The sequence below is a fragment of the Periophthalmus magnuspinnatus genome, chromosome 14 (genome assembly GCF_009829125.3).
Source record: "Periophthalmus magnuspinnatus isolate fPerMag1 chromosome 14, fPerMag1.2.pri, whole genome shotgun sequence".
Taxonomy (NCBI): domain Eukaryota; kingdom Metazoa; phylum Chordata; class Actinopteri; order Gobiiformes; family Gobiidae; genus Periophthalmus; species Periophthalmus magnuspinnatus.
In genome coordinates this window covers 24,863,334-24,876,768 of record NC_047139.1, presented here as the reverse complement: position 1 = coordinate 24,876,768, position 13,435 = coordinate 24,863,334, and the positions used below count along the sequence as shown (strand labels likewise).

General features: G+C 38.9%; 1 protein-coding gene across 2 annotated transcripts in view; it reads right to left on the bottom strand.

Annotated features, from left to right (window-relative positions):
- The window catches only part of flrt1a (fibronectin leucine rich transmembrane protein 1a), a 65,292-nt gene extending 52,723 nt beyond the window's left edge, over positions 1–12,569 (bottom strand). Inside the window, exon 1 of one of the 2 annotated variants that reach the window (XM_033979072.2) lies at positions 12,199–12,569. The gene's annotated coding sequence lies outside the window, so the exon portion shown is untranslated. Of the gene's footprint in view, positions 1–6,471; positions 6,559–12,198 lie in introns of those variants that run through there. The other variant, XM_055226465.1, reaches the window with a different exon arrangement.
- Between the last annotated feature and the right edge of the window lie 866 nt (positions 12,570–13,435).

Genomic DNA, 13,435 nt, shown 5'->3' with positions numbered 1-13,435 from the left:
TGTATTGTACAACACTGCTCCATGACTCCTCAGTGACACCCAATTCTTGCTTTGGAGCGGCACCGTGTCAGCTTAGTTACTCCAAATAAATTGTCAGCAGTATGTACACACACTACTGCACGATACATCGCATTCAACATGAGTTATTGATATTTTTTGCAATGCCTCGGCACATTTTCAGATTAATAGATTTCTTGAAGCCTTCCATGCTACTAGAGTGGGCTTATACGAAGAAACGACTTACTCACATTTTGCAACATGGGAAGGTTTAATAATTCATTGCATTGAACGGGCATCTCTGTCTTGGCTGTAGTGAACAGTTTTGTGTCAATATTTATGTTTATGCAAATCGTACATGTTTTAATGCTGCTACTTGCCTCTGGAGATATATTTAAGAGTAGGGCTAGAAGATGAATCGCAATCAAATCAAAACTGGTATTTGAAACAACAAACAACAAAATATCCAGTTTTATTTAGCATAAAAACTGCTAACCCTATAGTTTAGATCTGTGCAAACATGTTCTGAAATGTGATTCTTTTTGTCAGTTCTTCTGGACGTGTTTAAAATGTGAATTTTGAAGAGAATCCTGTTATCAAAACATATACCACAAATCTAATCACAATCAAAATGTTTGTCAGAAAATGTGCAATCAGATATTTCGGCCAAACCATTCAGCCCTATTCAGGTCAATAAATGCATCCAGAGGAGGCGTTCACTGACTTCTGGGCGTTGTAGTTGTCAATACTAAGTTGGACAGAAAAGACTTCGACCTGTCTTGTTCAGAGGAGCTGTAAAATGGCAGCCCTCGGTGACGATAATCGCTGGGGCATGAATTATAAATTTTGCTTGTCAGACACTGTTCCACTTTCTCCCGATGATTGATATGATACTCCTTCTTAATGCATTCACTGTGGCCTGAAATTAAAAATGCATCCCCTTTTTAGTCGTAATTATGCAAATACGGTCTCCTGAAATTTAGACACTCACTAAAATGTTGAATATTTCATGGGACAATTCACATTTGGATTAGTCTTTGAGAAAACTTACATATTCTACCCTCACAATGCAGTAAAAGATGTGTAACGTCTAATTACTAATAGGTTTCCGTCTGCTTGTCTGAAAGTTTAACCTGCACAGGAATTTCAATACCAAGTTTGACCATCTATCTTGCAAATATTCAATAACGATTGTGTTTTTCTTGCCAAAAAAAAAACCTCTGATCAGATCTGTCCTGTAACTTGTCCGAGTGACTCCACCTGCTTGTCACCGTGGAGATGGATACTTTTAATACCATACTGCGGAGCATCCCAGGCAACGCAATGACCTTTAAATAATGCAAACAGGATACTGCAGTTGGGTCTTTTGTTTCAAATAGTGCAGACGTTAGTGCTAGTTAGGGTTAGTTATAAGTTGTAAATAAAAAAGATTATGTCAAAATATGTCTCTTGGTTAATCTGGGAGGAGCTGGAGGAAGTGTCTGGGGTGATGAAAGTCTTAGACCGCTGCCCCCACAACCAAGCACCGGATAGGCAGAAGAAATGGATGGAAAAAATAACCTTATTAGTAGTTTGACAAAGCAAAACTAACTGTGTGATATACAGTTTAAAATTAGACTTGGTTAAATCTAAGCTCTAAAATCCTGTCATATACAAAGCATCGCTATGGAGCTTTTTTTTTCTTTTTTTTTTTGACAGCTGCACATTCAAGGAAACATGCTTTGGATAATGTAGCTTTAAATTTGTTTCCACATGTCTCGTTGTGTACTCTAAGAACTTACATTGCCTGTGGTAGCACTGTTGAAGATGAAGAATGAGGATCTAATTTAAGGGTTAGCTCAAACAAACCGCTCCCAGCTATTGATGTGTTCTGCTCCTACTCCACACTCAGCTGAGCCGTAAGTGTCTCGAGTACCACCCAGATACAGAGCAACGCTACTGCTGATGTCCCGCACCCTGTAACTCTCCGCTGTGTCTCAAGTGGTCAGTTTGTCAGTCAAAAAGCTTTACAGATGACCAGAAATAAGCTGTAGAGATGTGCCTTTCTCAGTAGTGATACCAATTTTGAAACTAAATAATGCAGTTTCGAGACTGAAAACATCATTTATTTCAGAACAGAAACAAATTGATCCAAATGTAGCTGTTATTTATCTCTCAAATAAACACAGAACAACATTATGACACTTTCTGGGCCACTATGATCAGTAAATCGTCTTATTACATCCATTTTTATGTCCCACCAAGATACTGAAAAATTGGCTGGATCAGTTCGGATCAGCGCATCTCTTTTAATGAGTACTATTAACGAACCAAAAATATCTTTAAATCTTGGATATGAATTTCTGTGCATTTCATTTTCTAGTAGTAAATACTATATAAAGTTTCTGTTCTGGCTTGTATTAGACATGCATGTGATTTATTGCAATAAGAAAGTAAGGCAGGCTGGTCTGTTCCCTTCAGTGAAATCTCTATCCTCCGTCTTTACATTGGCTCTCTCCCACCATAAGCGGAAACCTGCTGTCTGCTGTTTGCTTGTGCACCAAAGCTAATCATGTGATAGACTGAGTATTTATGTAGATTTGGCTGCCCGGAGTGACAGCAGGTAGAGCTTTAGTGGTTTTCATTAGGATATCTCTTTTGTTCGTATATAAGCCGCTACAACTCAAGGATGCATAATGCGAATTAAGCTGTCATAGCCCCACCCATCTTCTTCATCACCATCAATCTGCAGAAGAGGCCAGCACGCATGGGACAGTGTAAAATGGATAGGCCCGCCCAAGCGTAAACAGGCAGGAGACTTCAGTGGACCAAAGTCAAAATGCTGACAAGAATTGTCAGACAGAGAACATAAAAGAAGCCGTAAAAATGGCTGTTGTCACTAAAACTAATGACAGATGTATGGTGTAGTTTCAGTTTCCAAGATTTGATTCATTTTGAAAAGACTTGGCAGTTATTGTTTGGGGTTGTTGCAAAATTGAAATGTTGCTTTTATAAGAATTTGGGGATTAACTATTGTTTTGAATAAATGAGTAAGGGACTGGGATTTGTAGCTTGAACAACTGTTTCATGAATCAACCAGTTGACTGTTAAAGAGCTTTTTATTGCCCCCAAAATGACAATTTGCTAAATGTAGTGCTTTGGAGAGGTTTTTTTTTTTGTTTTATAATTCAACAATTATTCAAGGGAAACGTGTTGTTTTACATAAAGCATGTTTGGCATGTAAATTTAATCTTAACTGCGCAACTGATTTAATAGGCCTACATTTTAATTAAGAGGAAGGGTTTACTTGCAATAGTTTTAGCAACCTTTGATTAAAACATGCTTAATTCTTAAAGATTTGTAAACCAGGTGATTTAAAACTAACCACAGCTTGTAAAATATCTTAGTCAGGGCAAGTAGAAATTAGGGTTTTTTAATGAAGGAAACTTACCATTTAAGGCTGCATTTCATTATAAACTTAGATTTTTGTATTAAATTATTTACTTCTCATCCATGTATTAAACTGGTTTCATAATAAACATAGACATAGACTGTAACTTTTGACGAGCAGATCCGTGATTTTTCCAGTAGCGCCGCTAGGAACCTTTTTATCAGCATTATCCCGTAATGGGCAGTGTTTATACAACCTGTTGCCATCCTTTGGTGTGAATTGAAGCGTATTAAATTGCATACTAATTTACAATCCCCAGTACAAGAATTAACAGTCATTAGTGAACAATTGGAAATGTTTGGTGTCCATTTGTGTTTTATTTGCCTTGGAAGCTTTCAGTTTGGGAGTGCATGTGCTGATATCACCACTGCAGCTCTGCCAAAGAAACTGCACTCGTAAAACTCAGGCGTCTGCCGCACAGGATGGCAGCAAGTTTACAATAAATGTCGAGATAAATTCATGAAAGACAGCGCTGGCAACTCGTCCCCAATGAAATACGCTAATGGCTCCTCCAAAAATGATGATGCAACAGCCTAATTTACATCTAAATGAAGTTAATGGGTATTTATTGAGTGAATGGGAATGTAAGGTGACAGGCAAACAGACAGGCCCCATGTTAGAGCCAGTGTTAAACCAGGGATATACTGAAGGTAAAGACTCGCAACCTGTCACACTGCCTGCCTCATCTCCTCTCGCAAACACAACAGATCTGGGATGCACAATGAATCGTAATCGAAATCGCTATTTAAGATGATGCAATTATATCAAATCGCAGTTATTTTGTAGTCAGCGCTGTCATCGATTGATTAGTTGACTCAAAAGGGGGCGTGGCAAAAGCTCTCAAACTATTATCTCTATGATTGGACCATGAAATTACAGTCAAAATACTACAGCTTCATTTGAGTTCATGCAAAAACAACAGCTTATATAGAAGAGGAAGTACTACGAAAAGTGTATTTATAAGAAAAAAGGCAGATTAAAGACAGGATTCACTCCCAAATCTTCAGATCCCCTCCTTCCTCTCTCTTCTGCTGTGATTCTAATTCTTTGTAATCGAATAAGGCAAATGTTGGTCATCTAAGACACCACTGACTGATTAATCGCCATCGTTTCATGGAAAGATCTTGTTGAACTTGTATTTTTACATAAAATCAAAAGCATTATTATTATTTTAAACCTGTACAAACACGTTCTGAAATGAATGAGCTTCTTGTATTAGTTTATCACTTCGGTTTTCAGTGTTCTCTCAAATTATTAGCTCCATAGCATCATTTCTTTCTCATAGAGGACAAAGCCAATGACACCAACAGATGCAGCAGGGTCTGGAGAGTAGAACCAGACATAAAACTGTCAGTTATGCTATGAGGCTGCTGAAATGTTCACATTTCTGGAGTTGTTTACAATGAGCACTCTCAACTGAATCTTACTTTTTAAAACATATGTTGCAAATCAAATTACAATCACCGTACAGAAAATTCATAATTCAAAACTGTGCAGCTTTAATCCAGTGAAGCTCTCTCTGTCAGCAGCAGTTCAACGTGCTGTTTACCCTGCAAATGTACAGCTAATTAATCTGCGGTCAAGGCCAACGACATGGACACACAGCTCAGTGCAGCCTGTGGCAAGGGTACTGACACTGAAGGTATCCAACCAATCCAACAAACATCACGTCTCCCAGCTCCGCTCTCCGACCCAATGCAGCTGGGACATTATCCACCTCTACTTTTGCTGATAAACCACGCTCTTGTTGTTGTTGGCTCTTCCTTTGAAGCAGGAATCTCATTCATTCATATGGCAAAGTCGTGCGGAAGTTATGGAGAAGTAAATATGCTACAAAGTGCGTTTATTTGTGTAAAATGTTCAATGGTCGTGTGCATCAACAAGTCAGCAATGCACCGATTCTTTAAAACTGTCTTGTATAGAATTTAGTTGTCAAGTTGAGATGACAATATACAAAATTATACACATACAATGATAATGGCAGTGACCATAGCAACAAGGCTAGCGACAGACTGATATATTGCTTGTTCGATATATCAGCCCACTATTTGGGCTTTTTAGCGTGGGCTATTGGCCTTAAATCTCCAGCACATGCCGATATTTTGTTTTGGTCGATTTGCTGCCTAGAACTTACACACAAAGCTTTATTTTAACACTTTAATACAAAGAGACAACTGCACTAAATGTGACACACTGTTCTCTTAAAGGTTGTGGGTCAGTTTGTAGTCAATTAAAATTACATAATTTAAGGAAAATAATCAAAATTGGCCCTATATATCGGCCCAAAAATATCGGTAGAGCTTAACGGCCATCAGTTGCTCTGTATTCTAAACAATTGGCATCGGCATCAGCCATGAAAAAACACATATCGGTCGATCTCTATTCCATGCTCTGGTTAATGTTGGTAATGGTAAAATATTCCTTGGTGTGAATCTCATTGCCTCATCGATTCAGGCGTATTTCATTAACACTAAAAAAAAAAAAAAAGAATATTGTATTATAAAGATTGAGAAAGTTAGTAATTATGTCCCTGTTTAGACTGCTGCCCCACAACGCGACCCAGCATAAGGAGAAGAAAATGGTGGCGGTAGTGGAGCAATTATGTATTAACAACAATATGAATGTAACTAAGGCAAAATAAGCTAAAAAGTATTGCTGATAAATAAGTGTAGGATTCAATGGTGCCAATTTTCTTTACAAGTTCATAGTAATGTCGTGTCTACGTTTTTATACTTTGTGACTGCTAGATTACAAAATAGGCTCAAATAGGCTACATTAACGCTCTTTTACCTAGAGACAGCACACAAATGCATTCAATTAGAGGCCATACTATGTCATAAGCAATGATGCAAGTTACTATTTCTGTGGCAATTCTCTACTGAGGAGCAGCCACAAAATTATCCTTTATAAAAACTAGCATAAACCCAGTCTTTCTATACGCCTATTTCACAGCACAGCGCACCAGTCCATCCGCTCCTTTAATCAGCATTGTTTCACGACAGTCGTATTGAAAATAACACAGTGGAGCTTGGAGAATGACTTACCTTGCAATTAACAATGAGCGTTAATGATGAGAAAAGTGTGATTTGTGACAGGAGCACACTAGTCTCATATCTGTGCACTGATTAAACCCTTCGTCTCGAGTCCTCCCCCGGACTCCTCTGACACGTTCCCACCTCCTGCCCGCCGCGTTCTCCGCCGACCGTCCATTTTTGAGCTCTAATGCAACAATGGGGCAGAGGGAAAGTTGTCATTGCTGTAACTATGTGCTATCATGAATATAATGGGCCATGTTGTTACGTTTTACAGCGAGGAAGTTCACATATTCCCACAGTGAGCAAAGGATAAAGCCGGAGTTAAATGAGCAGAAAGCCTGACTGTATCATTTCATCTTCTACTGTAACGGTGGATTCTGTGAAAATAAAGAGAAGGCGGATCAAACCCAGCTGTACTAGTATGTCTTTTACCCGCAAAGTTTCAATACGTTACAAAACATACAGTAAAACGCTCTGTGACATGTGAATGACTGTGACAGTAGCATTAACTGCAGGTTTTTGACAACTGACAGCTCCTCTGCCGTTAATGGCGACTGTTTTTCTGAAGTAATGGGATTGGAAGATTTCGAATGAGGATGCTATTTCAGGACGGCCATGTCACATTATGTTTTTGGTCTAAACTACATCGTTAGCAGGATACACAATAGGGCTTCTCAATTATGGAAAAAAAATAGTCATGATTATATAAAACATGATTGAAAAGAGTTATTTGCTCAGAAAAGAAAATATGGGGCGTATCGCAGACAGAAATAGACTGTCCTGTACACTTAAAATGTCACGTAGCTCATCGTGATTACTTGATTACGCAATTTTTAAATCAATAAGAGCAATAATCATAATTGTAATTAAATTAATTGCACAGCTCTGATACATAACACTGTAATGATCGGATATTTTGTGTTTACCTCAGAGTGACACCTTTTGCTGCTATGCCGACAAGTTAATGAGACGTTTCTATCTGTCAGTTTCTGGTCTGTTTTGGAGACTGGCTCTAGTGAGTTGAGACCATAGACTGTATATATCAGGGGTGTCCAACCTATGGCCCAGGGGCTAAATGCGGCCCTCAGACCAATTTTTAGTGGCCCTCAGGCTTTCAGTTGATCAGTACTTTTCATGGCAAATTTGAGTAATCCTAATATAACCTAAATATCATCACATTGCATTGTCATACATGCCTAATATTAATATTTCAAGCCTTATGTAAAATATGAAGTCAAAACTATGTTAAATGCACCATCTAAATTATCCACTGTATTGACCACTGACCCGCCATGTCGAATATTTTCCACGATATGGCCCTCGGTGGAAAGAGTTTGGGCACCCCTGGTATATATAAATGGACAAAGCTAACTTGCTAGCCGCCGCATCCTAATTAGAAATTTAGCATGGGTGCGCTTCCTGCTCCATCGACTCCAATTCACTTTCTATTGAAAAACTGTCACCCCTCGATCTGTAACTACTGCTGTCAGTCTTGTTATTTTGGTCTTAAATTGGTGTTTTTTTTCACTATTGTGTCTGTAAATCGAGAAATGAACATTAGTAATAGACGCTACGGCTGACGTCACTTCTTTAAACAGTCTATGGTTATTGTTAATGTAACTGCTTTTGTATGTGACACTTGGTTGCTATGCCGACAGGTTGACGAAGCCTGAAGCTGCTCTTGTTTTGCCCTTCTTCTTCTTCTTCTTCTTCTTTTGGAGTGCGTTACAGCCTACAGTACCTTTTGTGTTCAGAAAATACACAACCACAACAAATTTGGCTTGTTTCCTTACACCAGAAAGCTACAATACAATAGAATAGTTTGCGGTTTGCACTGCACATTTTACTTATAATTGCAGCGATTTGCCATTTGCTCTAACCATTCAAACAGTCATTTCGGTGCTACTGCAGTTTATCTGGCAACCCTAGTTTTGATCAAGCAGCAGTGTGATTTTGAACAACTAACTCCGGTGGCAGAATGAGTGGATTGTCAATGCCGTCTATAGACTGAGAGGCAATAAGGAATGCTAGCTCTCCTTCACAGCCAATTGAAACAAATACTAATGATTTGGGCCTGGCTTATCACTGGCAGCAACATGCCCACTCTCTCTCATCTGCTACAGGTTGCCAAGTAAGCCACACTTTACAGCGGCTGGCCATTACTGAGAGTAAGCCCCAAGGCAAAATGGAGTAATGAATGGCTGGCTATACATTACCCTGCCTATTACACTACTGCTTAGCAAAGGCATCAATCACACAGTACTGCACAGATTTGAAATGCTATAATGCAATGAAGTGATTAGTGACAGTGTCAATTTAGAAGCAACCACAAATGATACTTGCAGTAGTGAGCAAAAATCTGCCACGCACTGCACATCATTTTGTGTTTATCCAATACACTTATTTTTAAATGGATAAGCAGTCTCCAAACGCCTTCATTTACGTAACTGCTAACCAAAATGTTGAAGAAGTTTTTTAATTTCGTGAGATGTATTTTGGTGGCGGGAAGATGAATTAGCGTGTGTGTAGGTTTATTTAAAATCATATATTAAAGATCAGTGGTTATAGTCGACAAGTCACGGATTTGATTTCCAATTAGTTGACTAGTCAAACAGTAACTTCTATTGTATTTTTAACCAGATAATGGTTAAAAATATGCAGAGTGAAAGAGTTATTAAACAAACTTGAAATTTCTTGCTTTTTTATTACATTTAGATAAAGATAATGATGTAATAATCTTTATTAGTGAACATTTTTGCCATGTGTTTTAGAGTATGTACAGCCCAGATAAATCAACAATTATTTTAATAATTAACTAGTCAATTATTCTGATTAATCGTTGCAGTCCTGTCAGTAGTAAACATATTTTATTGTATGCAGTAGTAGTAGTAGTAGTAGCAGCCACAGTAGGAGTAGTAGCAGTAGTAGTACTAGAGTAGTAGTAGTAGTAGTAGTAGTGGCAGCCGCAGTAGGAGTAGTAGCAGTAGTAGTAGTAGTAGCAGCAGCAGTAGTAGTAATAGTAGTAGTAGTAGTAGTAGTAGTAGTAGTAGTAGTAGTAGTAGTAGTAGGAGTATATGTAGATAAAACCTGGAACAGTTTTCCTGAAGATGTGAGACAGTCCACTACTAAACGTCTAAATCCAGGCTCAAAATGTTTTCTGGCTTTTATCCTGCATTCTTCTCTTTTAATGTTCATTTTATGGTGATTATTTATGTTTTGATTTGTTGTATTGTGATTTTAATGTCTTTCTTATTTTGTAAACCATTTTGAATTACTTTGTGTACGAACTGTGCTATACAAATAAACTTGCCTTGCCTTGGATAGTAGTAGTAGTAGTATTAGTAGTAGTCGTAGTAAAAGTACTAGTATTATGAGTAAAAATACTATTAATTATTTAGCATCAGCTTGGTACAAAACATGTTTGACGCAACATCTATTCTTCCTCAGTCAGTACTTCTTCCAGCTCACAAAGGCTCTAATGAATACGTACTTTCATGTCAGGCTGAAACACACAAACCAGTAAAAATGGATTCTTGGATGGTCTTGAAGCCGGGGAAATAAAAGCAGTTGCATTACGTTCGGAAGAAGGATGTGGTCTCCTGGTTTCCACATCAAAAGCTCTCCGGGTGACATAAGGGAGAGGGATATTGTGCTTTACTTTAAATATTCATCAGATGAGTTATGTCACTGCCTCGTCTCAATTCATCTTCATGTGTTACAGCTTAGAATTGTAAATTATAAGTAGGAGTGGGTGGTGTTGACAAAAATGAATATCTCTGTATTTTTTTTTTGCATTTTTATTAAGATATTCAGACGATATTTTAGCAATGCATCATGAATGTGTTCAAATGTGCCTGGTCTTGGTTGAGGGTTAAGTACAGCACAAAAGTGAATGGATCAAAAGAGAAGAAATAACACTTTATAGAGAGTTTATACCCTTGTTTGAGAGTGTATACTAGAAATTTTAGGTCAGTTTTAATGGTTTTAGCTCGACAGTATACTCGATATTCTAATTTTGCATGTCACCAATGCAACAATTGTGACGTTTTCCATTTTTTGGACATATCTCTCACCTATAATAAAATGCAGAATATCTTGCTAATACTCTAAATGTGCAAATAGAAACTTACTTCTTATTTACTACTACTAAAATGCCACTGCGCCCTTGTATATTAACCAAAACAAATCACATATTCCAAACCAAGGCCATATCTCGACAGCACTATGTTATTCAATTCACTTTGAACCTCCTGGAGCATAATTGTACAATTCACAGCCCAAGATAATAAGCTCTAATACCTGCATTTGATTGGCCCACACAGACGTGGCGTACTTGTGCAGCTGTTCAATATTCATGCAAATAACTGGGCATCTATTATCAAAGAGAGAGGATCCATTGTTCTCCGCTCGCTTATGCAATCACAAATTTCAATTTACTGCATATCAACTCCAATACTCACATATGAATCCAGCCACACACTCTACAACTGTTGCCACCGGGGAACACAACTGTGACGACCAAGAACGTGAGCGAAAATTATTCTTATTTGATTGTATTTTATAACTCAAAACTAAAGCCAAGTTCACTACAAGATGCCAACCTCTCCATGCCAAAATATAAGGGGGTTGCCCATCCAAGAATCCAACTTCCCAAGAAGAGTACATTGGGAGCGACCATCTGCTTGTCTATTGCTGTTTGCCAGGTTGCACGGGCTATGTTGCAGCAGTCATCTATAAAGCCTTCTGCGGTTTCGAGGTCATCCCAATAAGTCTAGCTCCACCCTGACATCTCACCTGATTAGATATTGAGTGCTTTTAATGGGAACGAAGATGGAAGCGCCCATGTTGCTGGATTCATTGGCCTGTAAGTGTTGGAAAACATGCATAAGGTCTTTGAATTCTTGAAAATCTATGACCAGAAATAGTGGCTTGAATACTAACTACTACAGACTTGGCAATGTACATTAGGATGTGTGCCACGTTAACAAGATAGCCCAGAAAACATTGAATAGTGATTACGGACTGCATAAATTCATTCTTTTTTTCACAGGCGTAGATCAATGAGAGATAAGCAAGCTGCATACAGAGGCCATAGTCATATCTTTTACACAAAGCACGTCACAGTTCACGTTAGATAGACACGTTGCATGGATTTGAGCAAGTTCTGTCAATGTAATTTTAATGTAACAGCCAGTCGTGTAAGATGGAGCTACTGCAGAGTGAATATGTGCAGGAAATTACCCTGTTTTGTCGTTTTAGTTCAAGGGAAATTGACAGAAGGCGTGGGGATTGTTAGGATGCCCAAAAGTTTATGCAGAATAGCCACCATTTGGGAGTTTTCAACAGCATTTTAGACAGGGCTTGTCTTTTTCCAGCCGCACACGTCGCTCTGCGCGCAGCTAAACCATTTTGGCGCTGATAAATCCTCATAAAAGGCGCACTGGATAATCAACATGATCCCTTGCAGGTTTAATACAGTCCAGAGTGCAGTGTTCTTTGTCTTAATGTGTCTACTCTGTGTTGCCGGGCCTGGAAATCCTGTCTAAGCTATTGAGTGAAAACCTGCATCCTCTATCAAGTGGTTTTTCAACTGCGAGAAGATACTTGCGTGGTTTTACTGGGAAATTGGTGAGATTGGCTATAAAACGTACGTGCGTAAGATGAGAAAAATTGTGTTCTCCTTTGTGGCAAATGATGAAAAGCATATTGGCAGTCCGTGCGCATCAATCAACCTACCTTTGAATCGAATCCACGCTGCCTCTCCAACGCGTTCGCCCAGTCAGATGCAGGTGTGTGCACAATGTCCCCTTGTTGTATTCCGCTACGTATCAGTCCACCGTTCACAGTCGGTCAAAGAAGAACACGGCTTTCTGTCTCTATGTGTCTCATAAGTGTCCCTCCGCCCGGTTTTCTCCCCGCTGCGGCACTGGCTCCTGCTACTCACCAAATAGGCGCGAGAAGGCAAAGGCGCACACACGCAGAAGAGGAGAGGGATAGGTACACAACTGGTCCGGCTCGCTGGCTTCAACTTGCGCGTAAATATGGTAATTAGTGGTCGGCCAGTGCTTCGTGCTCCCCGCTCTGTCAGCCGTGCGTCGCTGCTCGCCTGGCTCGACTCTGCGCTCTCTCTCTCTCCTCTTTCTCCCTCTCCTCTCTGCTCTCAGCGATATCCGCTATTTGCGCGGAATAAATTGACCCCGCATGACGCTGTTTTATTTTGTGAAAGGAGGGAGAGAGAGAGGGGGAGAAAAGTCGCCTATCTGTGAAGGATAGATTAAAGAGGGCTGCTGCTTGTGCGTACAGAGCGTGTTATTTACAATATGTTTCAGTGCATAGGCTGTGTCACATGTGGACACCAAATTCCTTTGTTCTATAGGCAACCATTTGATCATGAACTTGTGGAACAAAGGGTAAAAGAGGCCTGTAGGTTATTTTTTTAGGTTGCTTTAAAATGTAAGCATCATATTTGGATGATGTTGTGCAGTGTGCTCAGATAGTCTGCATTAAATCTGATGTTTTACTAGTGAAATGTATTGAACTAAGAATAATCTCATGGACGCAGTAGAAAAGTGTCCTTCTGTTGCATGGATTATAATGTGATTATGGGCTAATGCTGAAATTAGCTTTTGCATACAGCTCATTATGTCCTATCCCAATGCCAACATTTGGGATTTCTGCCATTAAAATAGTCTTCTGCTCGTATCTGTCAGGTTTTCAGCTCCAGATATAGTCTAATATTCAGAATTTGTCCAAAGATGTAAAGCAAGACTGATCGCGTTATTAAATTAACTGCTCAGTACATAATTTTATATTATTTATTACATCTATGTGTTTAATGGACTTTATGCATTGTCCTTGATCAGATAAATAAATGCAAATACAAGATATATACTACCAGTCAAAAGTTTGTACGCCCCCTCTCATTCAAGGTTTATTTATTTATTTATTTATTTTTACCATTTTCTTCATTTTA